The sequence below is a fragment of the Ceratotherium simum genome, chromosome 8 (genome assembly GCF_057802395.1).
Source record: "Ceratotherium simum simum isolate JZ-2026a chromosome 8, ASM5780239v1, whole genome shotgun sequence".
Lineage (NCBI taxonomy): Eukaryota > Metazoa > Chordata > Mammalia > Perissodactyla > Rhinocerotidae > Ceratotherium > Ceratotherium simum.
Genome location: NC_141907.1, coordinates 2,173,773 through 2,193,052, shown reverse-complemented (window position 1 = coordinate 2,193,052; position 19,280 = coordinate 2,173,773). Strand labels below are relative to the sequence as shown.

At 42.9% G+C, this 19,280-nt stretch overlaps 1 protein-coding gene across 5 annotated transcripts in view; it reads right to left on the bottom strand.

Annotated features, from left to right (window-relative positions):
- ADD1 (adducin 1) overlaps positions 1-15,612 on the bottom strand; it is a 95,192-nt gene extending 79,580 nt beyond the window's left edge. For all 5 annotated transcript variants that reach the window (XM_014788836.2, XM_087434832.1, XM_004432232.3 and 2 more), the window contains exon 1: positions 15,456-15,612. The gene's annotated coding sequence lies outside the window, so the exon portion shown is untranslated. The remainder of the gene's footprint in view (positions 1-15,455) is intronic.
- Between the last annotated feature and the right edge of the window lie 3,668 nt (positions 15,613-19,280).

Genomic DNA, 19,280 nt, shown 5'->3' with positions numbered 1-19,280 from the left:
ACCATTAAACAAATAATTAGAATAGAGATACATACAATAAATAAAGAGAAAATTAAGAAAACCATCATACAGAACTACCAAACTGAAATGGTAGTGTGAAACACATGGGATGAGAAACAAAGGTAATGCAAAAGAACTGTAAAATGAGCAATAAAATAGCAACATTAAGCCCTCATCTATCAATAATCACTCTAAATGTAAATGGATTGAATTCTCCAATCGAAAGACACAGAGTGGCGGGATGGATTAAAAAACAAGATCCAACAATATGCTGCCTCCAGCAAACAACATACCTCAGGTCTAAAGACAAACACAGGCTTAGACTGAAAGGATGGAAGACAACACTCCAAGCTAACAGCAAACAAAAGAAAGCAGGTGTGGGGGCCGGCCCCATGGCGTAGCGGTTGAGTACACGCGCTCTGCTGCTGGCGGCCAGGGTTCAGATCCCGGGCGCACACCGACGCACCACTTGTCAGGCCATGCTGTGGCAGTGTCCCATATAAAGTGAAGGAAGATCGACACGGATGTTAGCTCAGGGCCAGTCTTTCTCAGCAAAAAGAGGAGGATTGGCGTGGATGTTAGCTCAAGGCTGATCTTCCTCACAAAAAAAAAAGAAAAAAAGAAAGCAGGTGTAGCCATACTTATATCAGACAAAACAGACTTCAAGATAAAACAGGTGATGAGAGACTAAGAGGGGCAATATATAATGATAAAAGGGACACTCCACCAAGAAGACATATCACTTATAAATATATATGCACCCAACACAGGAGCACCAAAGTACATAAAGCAACTATTAACAAACCTAAAAGGAGATATTAACAACACCACAATAATAGTAGAGGATCTTAAACACCCCACTTACATCAATGGATACATCATCCAGACAGAAAGTCAATAGGGAAACAGTGGACTTAAACAAAAAACTAGACAAGATGGACTTAACAGATATATTTAGAGCACTCCATCCAAACACAATAGATTACACGTTATTCTCAAGCATGCATGGAACATTCTCAAGGATAGACCATATGCTGGGAAACAAGGCAAGCCTCTATAAATTTAAAAACATTAAAATCATAACAAGCATCTTTTCTGACCATAATGCTATGAAACTAGAAATCTACTACAAGGGCCGGCTCCGTGGCTTAGCGGTTAAGTGCGCGCGCTCTGATGCTGGCGGCCCGGGTTTGGATCCCGGGCGCGCCCCGAGGCACCACTTCTCCGTCCAACGCGAGGCCGAGTCCCACGTACAGCAACTAGAAGGATGTGAACCTATGACATACAACTATCTACTGGGGCTTTTGGGGGAAAAAAATGAATAAATAAAATCTTTAAAAAAAAAAAAAGAAATCTACTACAAGAAAAAAATTGGGAAAGTGACAAAGATGCAGAGACTAAACAACATGCTACTAACAACCAATGGGTCATTGAAGACCCTAAAGGAAAAATCAAAAAATATCTGGAGACAAATGAAAATGAAAATATACCACACCAACTCATATGGGATGCAGCAAAAGCAGTCCTGAGAGGGAAACCCATAGCAATACAGGCCCACGTTAACAAAAAAGAAAAATCCCAAATAAGCAACCTTAAATTACACCTAACAGAATTAGAAAAAGAAGAACCAACAAAGCCCAAAGTCAGCAGAAGGAGGGAAATAATAAAAATTAGAGCAGAAATAAATGAAATTGAAACCAAAAAAACAGTAGAAAGGATCAATGAAACAAAGAGCTGGTTCTTTGAGAAGATAAACAAAAATTGGCAAACCCTTAGCAAGACTCACTAAGAAAAAAAGTGAGAAGGCTCAAATAAATAAAATTAGAAATGAAAGAGGAGAAATTACAAGGGATACCACAGAAATACAAAAAATTATAAGAGAATACTATGAAAAACTATGCCAACAAACTGGACAATCTAGAAGGAATGGATAAATTCTCAGACTCATACAACCTCCCAAAACTGAATCAAGAAGAAATAGAGAATCTGAATAGACCAATCACAAGTAAAGAGACTGAAAGAGTAATCAAAAACCTCCCAAAAAGTCCAGGACCAGATGGCTTCTATGAAGAATTTTACCCAACATTCAAAGAAGATTTAATACCTGTCCTTCTCAAACTATTCCCAAAAATAGAAGATGGAACACTTCCTAACACATTCTACGAGGCCAACATCACCCTGATCCCAAAGACGGACAAAGACAATACAAAGAAGGAAAATTACAGGCCAATATTGCTGATGAACACAGATGCAAAAATCCTCAACAAAATATTGGCCAACCGAATATAGCTATATATTAAAAAGATCACACACCATGATCAAGTGGGATTTGTACGAGGGACACAGGGATGGTTCAACATCCGCAAATCAATGAACACAATACACCACATTAACAGAACGAGGAATGAAAACCACATGATCATCTCAATAGATGCAGAGAAAGCATTTGACAATATACAGCATCCATTTATGATAAAAACTCTCAACAAAATGGGTATAGAAGGAAAGTACCTCAACATAATAAAGGCCATATGTGACAAACCCACAGCCAACATCATACTCAACAGAGAAAAACTGAAAGCCATTCCTCTGAGAACAGGAATAAGACAAGGGTGCCCACTCTTGCCACTCTTATTCAACACAGTACTGGAGGTTTTGGCCAGAGCAATTAGGCAAGAAAAAGGAATAAGAGGTAGCTAAACAGGCAACGAAGAAGTGAAATTCTTGCTGTTTGCAAACAACATGATTTTCTATATAGAAAATCCTAGAGAATCCATCAGAAAACTATTAGAAATAATCAACAACTACAGGAGAGTTGCAGAGTACAAAATCAACTTAAAAAAGTCAGTTGTATTTCTATACTCTAATAACGAACTAACAGACAACTCAAGAAGACAATCCCATGTATGATCGCAACAAAAAGAATAAAATATCTAGGAATAAATCTAACCAAGGAGGCGCAAGACCTATACAATGAAAACTATAAGACATTATCAAAAAAAATGGATGATGACATAAAGAAATGGAAAGCTATCCCATGCACATGTATTGAAGAATAAACATAGTTAAAAAATATCCATACTACCTAAAGCAATCTACAGATTCAATGCAATCCCAATCAGAATCCCAATGACATTCTTCATGGAAATAGAACAAAGAATACTAAAATTCATATGGGGCAACAAAAGACCCCAAATAGCTAAATCAATACTAAGAAAAAGGGCTGGCCCCATGGCTTAGCGGTTAAGTGCGCACGCTCCGCTACTGGCAGCCCGGGTTCAGATCCCAGGCACACACCAACGCACCACTTCTCTGGCCATGCTGAGGCCACGTCCCACATACAGCAACTAGAAGGATGTGCAACTATGACATACAACTATCTACTGGGGCTTTGAGGCGGGGGAAGGAGGAGGATTGGCAATAGATGTTAGCTCAGAGCCGGTCTTCCTCAGCCAAAAGAGGAGGATTAGCACGGATGTTAGCTCAGGGCTGATCTTCCTCACAAAAAAAATAAAATAAAATAAAAAAATACTAAGAAAAAAGAACAAAGCCGGAGGCATCACAATCCCTGACTTCAAAATACACTACAAAGCTATAATAATTAAAACAGCATAGTACTGGTACAAAAACAGACACACAAATCAATGGAAAAGAATTGAAAGCCCAGAAATAAAGCCACACATCTACAGACAGCTAATCTTCGACAAAGGAGCTAAGAACATACAATGGAGAAAGGGAAGTCTCTTCAACAAATGGTGCTGGGAAAACTGGACGGCCACATGCGAAAGAGTGAAAATAGACTATTTTCTTTCACCACACACAAAAATTAACTAAAAATGGATCAAAGACTTGACGGTAAGACCTGAAACCATAAAACTCCTGGAAGAAAACATAGGCAGTACACTCTTTGACTTCGGTCATAGAGGCATCTTTTCCAATTCCATGTCTACTCGGACAAAGGAAACAAAAGAAAAAATAAACACGTGGGATTTCATCAGATTAAAGAGCTTCTGCAAGGCAAAGAAAACCAGGATCAAAATGAAAAGACAACCCACCAGCTAGGAGAAGATATTTGCAAATCATATATCCAACAAGGGGTTAATCTTCAGAATATATAAAGAACTCACACAACTGAACAACAAAAAAACAAACAACTCAATCAAAAAATGGGCAGAGGACATGAACAGACATTTTTCCAAGGCAGATATACAGATGGCCAATAGGCACATGAAAAGATGTTCAACATCACTAATCATCAGGGAAATGCAAATCAAAACTACACTAAACTATCACCTTACACCTGTGAAAATGGCTATAATCACCAAGACAAAAAATAACAAATGTTGGAGAGGTTGTGGAGAAAAGGGAACCCTCATTCACTGCTGGTGGGAATGCAAACTGGTGCAGCCTCTATGGAAAGCAGTATGGAGATTCCTCAAAAATTTAAAAATAGGGCCGGCCCCGTGGTTTAGCGGTTCAGTACATGCGCTCCGCTACTGGTGGCCCAGGTTTGGATCCCGGGCACGCACTGATGCACCACTTCTCCGGGCATGCTGAGGCGGCGTCCCACATACAGCAACTAGAAGGATGTGCAACTATGACATACAACTATCTACTGGGGCTTTGGGGAGAAAAAGGGAAACCACAGGAGGAGGCTTGGCAACAGAAGTCAGCTTAGGGCCGGTCTTTCTCAGCACAAAGAGGAAGACTGGCGGGGATGTTAGCTCAGGGCTGATCTTTCTCACAAAAAAAAATAAATAAAAAATAGAAATACTTTATGATCCAGCTATCCTACTACTCGGTTTTTATCCAAAGAACCTGAAATCAACAATCCAAAGAGGCTTATGCACCCCTATGTTCAATGTAGCATTATTCACTACAGCCAAGAAGTGGAAGCAACCCAAGTGTCCCTTGACAGATGATGGGATAAAGAAGATGTGGTTTATATATATAACAGAATACTACTCAGCCATAAAAAAAGACAAAATCGTCCCATTTGCAACAACATGGATGGACCTGTAGGGTATAATGCTACGCGAAATAAGCCAGACAGAGAAAGACAAACACTGTATGACTTCACTCATATGTGGAAAATAAACTAACACACGGGCAGAGAGAACAGTTTGGTGGTTACCAAGGGGAAGGGAGTTGAGGGGTGGGCACAAGGGGTGAAGGGGCGCATTTATACGGTGACTGACCAACAATAATGTACAACTAAAATTTCACAATGTTATAAACTATTATGACACCAATAAAAGAAAAATTCATTCTGGGATAGAACTAGAATAACGAAGTTGAAAATTCTACTCAAAGAAAAGTAAAGTAGATTTCTTAATAGAAAGAAATAGTCTCTATTTCATTTATTATAATGGTCAAGGCCCCCTACAATTGCCCTACAACCAATACAACATGGCATTTCAGAACAATGTTTCTTCTACACAGTCCCTTAATGTTGACCAAAGCATGATGCAACAAAAGAAAGTCCGCTGGCAGAAACAATTCAGTCCGGGAGGCAGATGTCTAATTTGATCCAATGATAAAATTTGGACTCTTTGGGCAGAAATCAGCAGATGATGGCCCCCCCAAGCCAAATCTAGCCCACTGTCTGTTTTTATAAGGGCCACAAGCTAAGATTGGTTCTTAAAGGTTGAAAAAAGACTAATATATGAAACAAATAATAAAATGATATGAAAATCAATTCAAATTTCAGCATCTATAAATAAGGTTGTATTGGAACAGTCATGCTATTTACACATCGTTTATGGCTGCTTTTGTGCAACAGCAGCAGAGCTGAGTAGCTGCAACAGAGATCACATAGCCCTTAAAGCCTAAAATATTTATTATCTGGCCCTTTACAGAAAGTTTGCCAACCAAGATTTAAGGGAATAGATGGGCCACACCACCTTTAATAATTTGCCATGAACATTATTCCTCACAACTAAGCTTTTAAAAAGTTAACTGAAGATCACTAATGCAACAAATATTTCTTAAGGCATTGTGCTATACTCAGGAAATACAAAGCATAGCTCCAGCATTCATGGGGAAGACCAAGACCAACAGTTATAATCAAGTGCTTAAAGTGTTAGGACTAAGGAAGTATACAGAAGGAACGCAGCACAGCCTGGTGGTTAAGAGCACCGTCTCTGGAGTCAGACACCCTTGATTTGAACCCCAGCTCCACCAACTCCTAACTGTGTGACGTCGGCAATCACTTAAACTCTCTTGGTTTTTTTCATTTGAAAAAGATACTAGTGTCTACTTAATGGGATTGTTGTAAGGATTAACTGAGATAATACATAAAAGCACAATGCCTAGCACACAGCAAGTGTTTAAAAAGATGAAAAGTCAAGTTTATAAACTGGAGTTTAGAAATCTTATGCTGCCAATTAAAAACATACCCCTATTTTTCAACAGTCATTTAAACAGAGAGAAGGACAAATCTCAAAGGAAAGTCCAGAGGCACTTAACCACGACACATGCACCCAATGTGGATAGTAACCCCACCTTCACAGAATGGTGATCCTGGGTCCACTGCAACACTGGTTAAATGGGGGACCATTGTTCTAAGAGCAAGGCCATAAAACAATGGTTCTTAATCAGGGGATGCATTTGAATCACATGGCCCAAGGATGGGCTTCAGCAGCTCCAGGTGGGATCCCTGTGTATGTATGTTTAAGCCGCTGCCATAAAACATGGCTACAAAAAATTTAGCCTAAAAAAACCTTCGATTTTCCTGCACAAAATTACATTTTTTCTTTACCCACTGTACTTAGCTTTCAAGGATAAGTTTACATTCTACCTTCTTTATGTAAGCTTTCTCTGAAGGTTTATGACCTTATGTTTTTAGCTATCATTTTCCCCAAGAATGTGACAAATTCACAAAGACTTAAAGCGACTGATCTTAAATCATTCATTCATTCCACAAATACTTATTGGGCACCTACTGTGTGCCAGGATTCATGCTCACAACACAGAAGGAAGCAAAACCAAGGTGTTATAAGACTGCAGATACGGAAAGAGGCCAAACCCTGAAAGCCTGGTTCAGGAGCTCAGGATTTATGGGCCATGGAGAATCACTGAGAAGCTCTCAACAGGGAAGTGGCATGGTCTAGTCTACGATCAGAACTCATTCCATGGGGCCGGCCCCGTGGCTTAGCGGTTAAGTGCGCGCGCTCCGCTGCCAGCAGCCTGGGTTCGGATCCCGGGTGCGCACCGACGCACCGCTCCTCCGGCCATGCTGAGGCCGTGTCCCACATACAGCAACTAGAAGGATGTGCAGCTATGACAGACAACTATCTACTGGGGCTTTGGGGGAAAAAACAAATAAATAAAATCTTTAAAAAAAAAAAAAAAAACTCATTCCATGGGCCAGCTCTGTGGCTTAGCGGTTAAGTGCACGTGTTCCACTGTTGGCGGCCCAGGTTCAGATCCCAGGCACGCACCAACGCACCGCTTCTCCGGCCATGCTGAGGCCGCGTCCCACATACAGCAACTAGAAGGCTGTGCAGCTATGACATACAACTATCTACTGGGGCTTTGGGGGAAAAATAAATAAAATTAAAAAAAAAAAAAAGAAAAGAACTCATTCCAGCAAGAACACAGAGGGGCCAGCTTGAAAAAGATGGACAAATATGGTCTCTGCCTTTATGGAGTGTCATTCGTGTAGAAGAGAAAACAAGAGTAAACAGATAAATCACTAAAATTGAAGGACACAAGAAGTGCCTAAGTTAGTGAATAACAAGGAAATCCTACTTTAAGAGGGCAGTTAGGGAGGGTCGCTTTAAGGGACATCTAGGTGGAGGCCTAAAAGATGAGAAGGAGCTTGCCACGTAGAGTGGTGTAAAAGCGTTTATTCTAGGCACAGGGATCAATGTGCGACTCCCTAAATTGGAAAAAAGCTAGGCAGGTTCCAGGAACACCACTGTAAATACAGCATACACGAGCAAGTGGAAGAATGGCAGAAAGTGAGCTTGGAGATCATGGTAAGAAATTTGGATTTTGTTCTAAGTATAATGGGAAGTCACCGAGTTTTTCTGTTTTGTCCGTAAAATTACTTATTTTATTCTGAGTACATAATCCAATTACATGAATCAAAATTCAAAAAGTATATAAGGTTATACAGTGAAAAGTAAGTCTCCCTCTCACCCCTCTCCAACAGCTACACAGTTCCCTAGAGGCAACCACTTTATCAGTATTTGAAGGGTTTTAGCAAAATAAAATATTAATTAGATCATGTTCTATGTAAATCACCCTGGCAGATGGGTGGAGAATGGATGGGAAGAATGGATTGAGGAAGGCCAGCTGGAGGCTACTGTAGTAGTCCAAGGGAGATATGACAGCCGCTGAAACCCAGGCGGTAATAGTGGAGATGAGACAGAAGGACTAATTCAAGATGTATTCTGAGGGTAGAATTGACAAAACTGATATTATCAAGACAGCATTAATGACTAGCACTACATGCACTGTTTTTCACACACTCAGAATGTACAGGTCTAATATTTTAGACTTTAAAGCTTAAATAGAGTTCAGCGAATATGTAGATAGATAAGGAGCGAGAGAAGAGGTAACAACAGAGAAAACAAATTACTAAAATGTAATGTTAACAATTTGATTAACAATAACAAACTTTCTATATCAATATGAATTAAACGATTTTATCTCAGAAATACCATTTCTGAAACCAACCCAGAACTGTATTACTGCAGTTGAAGGGCTGAAATGGCAGCTGTTTAAACAAAAAAAAGTGCAAAACTGAAATCTTTAATATCTGTACTGTTAACCACAGCATTACAGAGACGGCTAAAGTCTTCCCAATAGAATAGAATTTTGGAGTATGACATCACACTTACGTGAAGTATTTCGTTCCATTCTGATAATTTAAAATGTACCAAAAAATTCTCACCAAATCACAGTATAAGAAAAAAATGCCATTAATGGACAAGATTTTTGTGTTGAACGTTCATTAAAAAGCAGTCATATCTTCTTGAACAAAGTATGGTACAACCACATTAAGGAGCATAATGCAACTGAAAGAAGAAATGAGAATATGTCTATATTATACTACAGCACGGATGCCAAATGTTAAGTGAAAAAAGCATAGCGGGATTAGGGAAATGCAAATCAAAACTACAATGAGAAACCATCACACACATGAGGATGGCTACTATCAAAAAAAACAGAAAATAACCAGTGTCGATAAGGATGTGAAGAAATGGGAACTCTTGTGTTCTGTCGGTAGGAACGTAAAATGGTATAGCCACTGTGGAAAACAATATGGTGGTTACTCAAAATTTTTAAAACAGAACTACTATACAATCCAGCAATTCCATTTCAGGGTATATATCCAAAAGAATTGAAAACAGGGTCTCAAAGAGATATCTGTACACCCATGTTCATAGCAGCATTATTCACAATAACTGAAATGTGGAAGCAATCCAAGTGTTCACTGACAGATGAATGGATAAGCAAAATGTGGAATATCCATACAATGGAATATTATTCAGCCTTAAAAAGGAAATTCTAATGCATGCTATAACACGGATGAACCTTGAGGACCTTATGCTAAGTAGATAGGCCAGTCACAAAAAGACAATCACTGTATGATTCAACTCATATGAGGTAATTAGAGTAGTCAGAATCATAGAGACAGAAAGTAGAACTGTGATTGCCAGGGGCTGGGAGGAGTGCAGAATGGCAAGTTATTGTTTAATGGGTACAGGGTTTCAGTCTACAAGAAAGGAATTACAGAGACGGATGGGTTATGGGGATGCATGGTGGTGATGGTGATACAACAATGTGCATGTATTTTAATACCACTGAAGTGTACACTTACAAATGGCTTAAGATGGTAAATTTTATGTTATGTATATTTTACCACAGTAAAAAAATTTTTTTAAAAATATATAGTGGTAGGGCCAGCCCCGTGGCTTAGCGGTTGGGTGTGCGCGCTCTGCTGCTGGCGGCCCGGGTTCAGATCCCGGGCACGCTCCGACGCGCCGCTTCTCCGGCCATGCTGAGGCCGTGTCCCACATACAGCAACTAGAAGGATGTGCAGCTATGACATACAACTACCTACTGGGGCTTTGGGGGGAAAAATAAATAAATAAATAAAATTATTTAAAAACATATATATATATATATATATAGTGGGAAAACATGTATAGTACACTACTATCTATCTAATAAAGAGGAAGTGTGAATGTAATCATAAAATTAAAAATTAAAAAGGTTAGGCATTCTACCAAACGGGAGAAAATATTTGCAAATCATATGTCTGATAAGGGGTTAATATCTGAAATATATAAAGAACTCATACAACTCAATAGCAAAAAAGTAATGCGATTAAAAAAGGAGCAGAGGATCTGAATGGACATTTTTCCAAAGAAGACATACAGATGGCCAAGAGGTACACGAAAAGATGCTCAACATCACTAATCATCAGGGAAATGCAAATCAAAGCCACAATGAGATATCACCTAGCACCTGTTAGAATGGCTAGTATCAAAAAAAGCACGAAATAATAAGTGTTGGCAAGGATGTGGAGAAAAGGGAACCTTTGTGCACTGTTGGTGGGAATGTAAATTGGTGCAGCCACTATGGAAAACAGTACGCAGATTCCTCAAACAATTAAAAATAAGACTGCCATATGATCTAGCAATTCCACTTCTGGGTATTTATTCAAAGAAAGCAAAAACACTAAAAGGATATATGCACCACTACATTTATTGCAGCATTATTTACAATAGCCAAGATATGAAAACAACCTAAGTGTCCATCAATGGATGAATGAACAAAGAAAATGTGGTGTATATATATATACAATGGAATATTATTCAGCCACAAAAAAAAAAAAAAAAAAGGAAATCCTGCCATTTGCAACATGGATGGACCTTGAGGGTATTATGCTAAGTGAAATGAGTCAGACAGAGAAAGACAAACACGTATGGTCTCACTTATATTGGGGGTGGGGGATGAGTGAAGGGGGTTAAAAAGTAAAAAAAGGAAAAAGGTTATCTGGGAAAAAGAAGGAATAGGGTGAAGAGGACAGGGACATAAAGAAGCAAGATTTCTTTGAATATACTTTGTTTTATATGTTTGGTTCTGAAAGCCTTTTAATATTTTACATAATTATAAAGCAAAATTAAATTTTAAAAAAACAATCCCTAGGGGCCGGCCTGGTGGCGCAAGCGGTTAAGTGCACGCACTCCGCTGCTGTGGCCCAGCCCGGGGTTCACCGGTTCAGATCCCGGGCGCGCACCTACACACCGCTTGTTAAGCCATGCTGTGGCAGCGTTCCATATAAAGTAGAGGAAGATGGGCATGGATGTTAGCCCAGGGCCAGTCTTCCTCAACAAAAAAGAGGAGGACTGGCATTGGATGTTAGCTCAGGGCTAGTCCTCCTCACAAAAAAAAAAAAAAAAAAAAAAAGCAATCCCTAAATAGTGAAAGCAAAATAAAAAACAAAAGAACCAAACTATAGCGCCGGCCCCGTGGCTTAGCGGTTAAGTACGCACGCTCCGCTACTGGCGGCCCGGGTTCGGATCCCAGGCGCACACCGACGCACGCCTGTCCGGCCATGCTGAGGCCACGTCCCACATACAGCAACTAGAAGGATGTGCAACTATGACATACAACTATCTCCTGGGCCTTTCGGGGGGGGGGGGGGGAAGGAGGAGGATTGGCAATAGATGTTAGCTCAGGTCTGATCTTCCTCACAAAAAAAAAAAAAAAAGAACCAAACTATACATCTGGTGGTGGCAAAATCATAAGAGTATTTTAAGTGACTTTAAAACAGTAATATGACTATATATCCCTAAAAGGATGCAAAAAATTTCTTAAACAGTTTTTATTAGTTGGTGGTAGTGTTCATATTATTTGTCTGAGACTGAGATGTGTATGGCGTGGGATAAAACAACGAGTAATTAGAATCAAAATGTTTGTCCTAGAAGAAAAAAAGATACAGGTGTAGAAGAAGGTTAAAAAGAACTCTGCCATCTTGCTTTACAACTGGAAGTGTCAGTACCCTTGATCTGTACACTGAAAAGACCTAGACCTAGTGGTCAACCTAGTAGCAATGAACAACCCCAGGGCCCAGATTGTGGTTACTAAATACTATTTTTCATTAAAAGAAACCAAGGGCCCTTGGAGAAATAGATTCCAGGGCTGGGACAGAAAATGTACAAGATGAGCCTGGTGCAGTTTGTCATACCAGAAAAGAAGAGCAATTAAAGACTATTAAGAGTTGTGTCTAGGGTCGGCCCCGTGGCTTAGCGGTTAAGTGCACGTGCTCCGCTGCTGGCAGCCCGGATTCGCATCCCGGGTGCACACCGCTTCTCTGGCCATGCTGGGGCCGCGTCCCACATACGGCAACTGGAAGGATGTGCAGCTATGACATACAACTATCTACTGGGGCTTTGGGGGGAAAAATAAATAAATAAAGTCTTTAAAAAAAAAAAAAAAAAAAGAGTTGTGTCTAAAGGATTTAGCAGCCAATTTGAACAGATTCCTATCGGACAAAGATGGGACAATCCAAGTATCAAAAGGATAATATCTATTTTAAATAGATATTAATAGTTTAAATCTATGAGTTCACAACAACACAAACATATACACAATCCACTGGCTACTTCTGGAGGATGCCCACTCATTATTTAGAAAACTAGTAAATAATGAAGAGGAAATAAGCATTTATCCTGCCTTTCCTAAAAGAGCCATAATTCAAGGCAACCAAATTATATAAGAGGGGAAATTTATCTTTATAGAGGTAGTCCAGGTAATAAATGATGAAGCTATAATTAAAATGTCATTTTTAAATGCCTAATGAAATAATGACTCTAAGCATTGGGCATCAAGGGCTGCTAACAAGAAGACTACTACTCCTTATCTGCCTACTAACTATAAAGTCTTCTTGCCAAAAATAAATCAAACCGGAATCTGATTACGCCTTTAGATCTAACTAAATGAGATTAAATTTACAGTAAATTCTGTGTAGTTAAACTACAATACAGAATAAAATCCAGACTATGTGTAACTCCACAGGACAAACTATCAAGTTTCAGCAACAAACAAGTTATAAGAGATAACAAAAGATAGAGGGGGAACCTAGAGACTAAAACAAGTCACAATGTATATGAACATCATTTGGATCCTGATTCAAACGGTTAAAAAAATTATGAGGTAATCAAGAAAATTTTAATACTGGTTGGAATTTGAAGATAAGGAATTTTGTGATAGAAGTATTTGAGTTGATCTCCTTTAAAAGATGCATGTAGATATACATACTGAAATATTTAACAATTAAAATGATATAACATCTGGGTTTGGGGGGGTACAGATAAAGCAAGATCAGCTATGAGTTAGTATCTGTTGAAGCTGAATGAGGGTAACCTGTGTGAGAGAAAAACTAAACGTGTAAAAATAAATAAGTCAATTTAAACTCTAAGTTTCACATAATAAAAACGTCTTTTTAAAGTTAATTGTCAAACTGTTAAAAAATTATGAGACGATCGGGGCTGGCCTGGTGGCAGGGGTTAAGTTCGGGGGTTCAGCTTCGGTGGTCTGGGGTTCACCAGTTCGGATCCTGGGCACCGACTTACTCACTGCTCATCAAGTCATGCCGAGGCTGCGTCCCACATAGACAAACTAGAAAGACCTACAACTTGCGTCCCACATAGACAAACTAGAAAGACCTACAACTAAGATATACAAATATGTACTGGGGCTTTGGCGGAGAGAAAAGAAAAAGAGGAAGACTGGCAACAGATGTTAGCTCAGGATCAATCTTCCTCTAAGAAAAAAATTATGAGATGATCAAGAAAATTTTAACACTAGTTGGATACTTGATTTAAGTTTTTTTAAAGTACCTTTTAAAGCATTTCAGTGTTTACTTTTCTGATTCAATACAAGGACTACTTGAAAGAATTAACTAAAAACTAATAATCATCTAAAGAAATAGTTTTTACGGTAAAATCAGTAACACAAAACTGAACACCAAACAAAACCTTACCAGTATCAGATAACGTCAGAGAGTTAAAGGAGAAAATGATCTGCTGTATAAATTATATTTTAAAAAGGAAAATATCCCACTTTTGGAGACTGGGTAGAATTTAGATTCATGTCATTCACTGAGCCCCTGTAACTAAAATCCAAACACACAACAAGCAGTACAACAAATCATACCACCTGTCCTGCTGTAAACCACATCAAAACTTTGAAAAGCAGTCCTGACTGCCAAAACCATCCACTTCCTTAAAAAACAACTTTACTATTCTAGTTCCCCCATAGTCAGAAGCAAAGGGGTACATTAAGATTTTGGACTTAAAAAAATAATTTTTACATGGCTGGCATTTGCCCATTAATTAAAGACTCAGATTTTTCACAATCCCACCCTCACACAATCACCCTCTCTGCCTGACATGCCCTCCTCTCTTTGGTACCAGCTGAACTCCTACCCACTCCCTCCTGCTCGTTTTCGCTGGGGGCCTCTCCTGATGTGTTTTGCAAGAGACCGAGTGGACCTTTCAGCAGCCTATTTCCTATCCCCATTGAGATTTCAATCAATTTTTCACACGCAAAAAAATCTTTCTGTAATAACTTAGCACTGCATACAGCTATCAGCTATGTTTTTGGTCCTTGGGGATATGGCAATTGATTTACGTCATTTAAGCATAAAATCATATGGTCACACCACCAGCAGTTTCAGGTTAACCAAAATATTTATTTCAAGGTAGGTATGCACGAAGTGAACACAAATCACCTACAAAATATCTCGAGCCGTGAATTACACTAGCAAAAATAAAAGTAATTGTTAAATGCAGGGACCCTCTTACACCTCCCAAATAACGAAAAAGAAAGAAAGAAAAGAGAGGGAGGGGCGAGAACAGCTCCTTCTCTAATGAAGTTCCAGGACAACCTGATTACCATTCGTAGGCAGATTTGGCTTTTCTCTTTCGGCAGAAACTATCGTTTTTTTAAAAAAGAGAGCCGACAGGCAGGATCCGACGCCTGTGTCGGTCTGCGTCTCTACCAACCCTCGAGCCGTCAGCGCTCCGGGCCACGGACCAGGCGGCCCCGGGCACCATGCTGACCCAGCGTCCGGTCCGGGTCCTCCTTTTCCACACGGACCCCCGAAGCCCACCACCCAGCCCGGAAACGAGCTGCCCAGAGGCTCGCACGAGAAGCCCGTGTGGAGAAGGGTGTGCAGAGCGTCGTCCTCTGCACCCGGTCAAGGCCAAACAGCGGGGACCCTCCCAGGGCGGGCCCCCGCGCCGGACCCGAGATCCGCCAGCGCCCCGCCCCCAGCACGGCCCCCGGCCCCCGCGCTGGCCCCCGCCTCGGCCCAACCTCCCGCGCCGCTCGGGCGCTGCTGCCGCAAGCCCCGCGGCCCGGCATGGAGCCCCTGGGCCGCTCCGCCGCGCTCCAGACCCTGCCGCCGCCACCCTGCGCGCGGGCCTCACCTCAGGCGCAAATCGCAGGCAGCGCGCAGGCTCCCAAGTCCGAGCGCGGCCGCCGCCCGTGGCCTCCTGCTCCGGCTCGGGCTCGGGCTCCGCCCCCTGTCCTCCGCGCGCACTCCAGCCCTCGGCCTCGGCCCGCCCGTCCTCTCCACCCCTAAGCTTTAGCGCTGCCTCCGTCGCCCGAGCTGGGTGCGGCCGGCGGCGCTGCAGCCCAACAACACGCCACCCCATAGGCCAAGCCTGCGCCGCCCCGCCCATCAACGCGCCCTACTATTGGCTAGCTGCGGGGAGGCGCGGGCGCCGAGGAGGCGGGGCCTGCCCCATGAGGGGAGGGACCTGCACGGCGAGAGGTGGGGCCTGCGAGGGGTCTGCGCGGGTGGGGTCGCCGCCTGCGGCCAAAGCCGTTCGCTAAGACGCTCGTCTGTGCGGCTCCGCCCGCAGGCGGTGGAGGGGCGGCTGGGCGGCCGGATGGGCGTGGCGGGTGGCGCCCCACAGGCATCATCGCTGGAGCAGGCAGGGTCGGCTGTGCCAGCGCCGCCCCCTCACCCGGAACCGCTGGTTCGCTCATTTTTTCTCGCTGTCCAGACTTGGGGAGGCTTCCTGCGAGCAGGTTCCCCGGAAGCGCAGGAGGCCGTACTAAACGGTCCAGTCCCAGGCCTTTCACGGCTAGAGGGGCTGTCTGAGTCGGAGTGCCCTCCTCGCTCACTCCTCCAGCGGATGGACCGTGCCTCCGTGTGCCTGGCCCTGTGCTGGTCTCCGTCCAGAAGGCTCCAGCGGGCGGGCGGGGCTGACAGCCAGGGTGGGGTCAGGACTGCGGGGCCTGTGGACCCTGATAAGGCTCCACAGACACGGCGGCTGCCTGGTGCCCGGGGCCTGGCCTCCTGATGCTGGATGAACAAGCACCAGTCTCCTCCGCAGAATCGGGGAAGGAGTCTAGAGCAGGGCATTGGCGAGACCAGGCTAGCCTAGCGATCACATCAGCACCTTCGCCCAAACTGTGCCTCCTGTTGTCTCATCTGAGCTCCGAAAAGACTCGGAAGACAAACAGGCACGGCTTCTTGTTCCCTTTATCCCCATAGAAAGCTGAGGCCCAGAGCTGGGCAGTGGAAGAATAGTGCAGAACCCAAGCCTCCTCTCTCAGCAGGCGCCTCTTTGGCTTTGCCCACAGAAGGGTTCAGGGATACTGTCTGGGATACTGTCTATGTCAGTGACCTCTGATCTCATGGGTTCTCCTGGACATTAACTTTTCTCAGAAGTCTTTTCTGACAAGACTCCACAATTCTGTCTGATTCACTTCTGTTTCCCTTGCACCTCACAACAAGGCCTGGCCCAAAGAGGTGTCAGTAAGAGCTTGCTGAAGCAAAGAAGGGTGGGAGGAGTAGATGACTGGGAGTGTTAAGTAGAGACATAGAAGATACAAAAAAGACCCAACTCAAACTTCTAAAGGTGAAAAATACACTGGATGGGATTAAGAGCGGATTAGACACAGCAGAAGAAAATATTAGTGAACTTAAAGACATGCAAAAAGAGGGCCGGCCCCGTGGCTTAGCAGTTAAGTGCATGCACTCCGCTGCTGGCAGCCTGGCTTCAGATCCCAGGCTCACACCTACACACTGCTTGTCCAGCCATGCTGAGGCCACGTCCCACATACAGCAACTAGAGGGATATGCAACTATGACATACAACTATCTACTGGGGCTTTGGGGGAAAAATAAATAAATAAAGTTAAAAAAAAAAAGACATGGAAAAAGAAACTAAATGGAACACAGAGAGAAAAGAGCCTGGAAAAGAATGAACAGAGCACCAGTGAGCTGTAGAACAACTTCAAGAGGCCTAATATATGTGTAATTGGAGTCCCTGAAAATGGAGGTGGGGTAGGAAGGAGGATAGAAAGACTATTTGAAGATATGATGGCTGAATTTTTTCCACATTTGATGAAAACTGCAAACCCACAGATCCAAGCAGCTCAAAAAGTAACTTCTGGGCCAGCCTTGGTGGCCTAGTGGTTAAGTTCGGTGTGCTGTGCTTCGGCAGCCCACGTTCAGTTCCAGGCACAGACCTACAACACTTGTGTATCCATGGCCATGCTGTGATGGTGGCTCACATACAAAAGAGGGGAAGATTGGCAATAGATGTTAGCTCAGGGCTAATCTTCCTCAGAGAAAAAAAAAACACAAAAGTAACTTCTGCCTTGCTACTGGGCTCTGGTAGAAATGGAATGTTTCTGTGGGACTTCAAAAGTACTCTGAGGCCAGAACTGCCCATCACTTGGTTCTGTCAGACTACCAAGATGTAAAGTCAGGTAGACACATCATAATCTGGAAGTGGTAGATCCAGGATTGGGTTCATATAGGTCCAGAAGTAAGTGGTCCAGAGCCCTACCACTGTAGCTCTGACATTTCTCCCTCAGCTCGCACCTAATGTCTCAAGGGGATTCCCTGTGATTCAGTGGCAGAGGAGTTTTGAATAAGCATGTGCTCAGCTCATAGGAAAGTCGGCTCGGTGTGTTGAGGTGGGCTGAAAATGGCCTGCTGCTGCACTGTATCCCCACTCAGTAGTCACCCTGAAAGAAGGTGGTGAGGGAAAATCATCCCAATAGGCAAAGCTTCAAGTGGTGAACTTGGCCATTCACTTTGTGTGGAGAGAGACATGACCTGGACTCATGGGCAATTGGAAATGGCTTAGCTGGTTAGTCAGCACCCTGTAAGGAGCAATCTGGAAGTTTACGAACAAAGAAATCTGAGGAAGAAGCATGTGGATGGACCTATGGAAATTGTCACAAAGCGTGAAGATCTTTGTATCGCATGTTAATGTCCACCAGTGAGCAACCAAAGCAGAGGCTCCAAACAACCAACCAGACAGAATGGCTCAGCCAGTGGGCATTAGCCGGTATCTGTCCTCTGCCACCACAATGCTGGCACAATAGTCTCATGAACAAAGTAGCCATGGTGGCAGAGTGGAAGCTATGTATGAGCCCCACTGCATAAGCTCCTTATAACCAAGGCTGATCCAGCTACTGCCACTGCTGAATGTCTAACCTGTCAGCATCAATGACCAAGGTTGAGCCCCCAAGAGGAGCCAACCAGCCCCTTGGTGGCAAGATGATTACATTGAATCTCTTCTATTCTAGAAAAAGCAATAACACATGCTCACCAAGATCGCCATGGGTGTCGGTTTGCCTTTTCTGCCTGCAATACTTCAGCCAGCACCACTGTCAAGAGCGCAAACGTCTGGTTTGCTGACATGGAATCCTTCATAACTGCCTGGTACCAAAGGACCTGCTTTATGGCACAAGAGATATGACAGTGGACACAGGACCAGGGACCAACCATGCCTACCACATACTGCACCATCCAGAAGTCACTGGTTTCCTAGAGGGATGGCCTAGCCCATGAAGACTCAGATGAGGCTCCAATCTGAAGATGACATTATGAGAGGATGGAGTGCTGTCCTCAGGAAGCAGTGTAGACTCTATATCAATAAATAACTATTTTATGAGGCTTTAACCCTAATAGGCTTTGTCCCTCAGGTAACTGTCCCTCACAAACATTAAGTGCTGTGAGCCTAAAGGTCCTGGTTACCGAACAGGACACCTCTACCAGGACAGTAAAATTGAAGCTATGACTGGCACCTGGTCACTTGGGACCATTTGTGCCAGTAAATCAGTAAACACAGAAAGGAGTGACCACATTGGCAGGAGTAACTGACACTCATTATTGTGAGTATGTAGGGCTACCAACCTCATGATGGGAGCAGGCAGGAATATTTTTGGCTCTCAGGCATTTGGAGGGGTGAGGCATCTCTTGGTACTCCCATACCCAGTAACTG